This window comes from Cynoglossus semilaevis, chromosome 10, assembly GCF_000523025.1.
Source record: "Cynoglossus semilaevis isolate Cse_v1.0 chromosome 10, Cse_v1.0, whole genome shotgun sequence".
In the NCBI taxonomy this organism is placed as follows: domain Eukaryota; kingdom Metazoa; phylum Chordata; class Actinopteri; order Pleuronectiformes; family Cynoglossidae; genus Cynoglossus; species Cynoglossus semilaevis.
In genome coordinates, this window is record NC_024316.1 from 19,968,943 (window position 1) to 19,969,781 (window position 839).

At 57.2% G+C, this 839-nt stretch overlaps 1 protein-coding gene across 1 annotated transcript in view; it reads left to right on the forward strand.

The window, feature by feature from the left end:
* The first annotated feature begins 63 nt into the window (after positions 1-63).
* The window catches only part of LOC103385507 (prickle-like protein 2), a 16,584-nt gene continuing 15,808 nt past the window's right edge, over positions 64-839 (forward strand). Inside the window, exon 1 of the mRNA XM_025059169.1 lies at positions 64-578. The gene's annotated coding sequence lies outside the window, so the exon portion shown is untranslated. The remainder of the gene's footprint in view (positions 579-839) is intronic.

Sequence of the window (839 nt, forward strand, 5' to 3'; positions counted from 1 at the left end):
CTTGGCGCTGCCGTGCCATTGGCTGACGGCTGATGACTCATGTTAACAGGCCGGTGGGGGGGCTGGCAAGAAGGTGGTGAGTGGGAAGGTGGTGGTGAAAAGAGGGAGCAGGAGGAGGAGGACGTAGATCTCCTCCTCTCCTCTGCCTGTGTGATTATGTGCATTAAAGCTGTGACAGCGTTCAGATCAACACATGGGAGAAGGACACGCACACACACATGCACACACGCACACGCACACACGCACACACGCACCAAAACCAAAGAGTGGCAGAGGAAGTGGAGCTCTTCTTCACCGTCACTGCCTGTAGGCTGACTGGAGGAGAGACACGGAGCCTGGAGGACAGAGGGGAGGCAACGGAGAGAGAGAGGGGCAGACGAGGAGCGTGCGAGGAGTAGAGAGAGAGAGAGAGAGGCGGCGCTGCAGTTTTTGTCGGAGACTTGGTGCAGGAAGGCAGCGCGGAGAGAACCCACCCAGCCGCCCCGTCCTCTGGTCCTGTCCAGCGTCCACGTCCCCAGGGCTTCACTGTCACCAGCCTACTCACACACACGGTCCCTCGTCCAGACACACACGGACAGGTGAGTGTGAGCAGACCGACCGTCTCCGCCTCGTCCGTCCACCAGACGGTCTTTAACCAGGTCTCAGTGTTTGGTCTGTGAGAACGCTGTGTGTTTATGTGTGTGTGTGTGTGTGTGTAGGATGGATGTGTCAGCAGACACACACACACACACACACACACTCCAGTGTGTGTGTGTGTGTTTATCTGACAGGTGAAAAACACCACTGGGACCTGGGGAGGAATGTTGAACCTGATGGAGGCAGATGTGTCTTATTTCCCC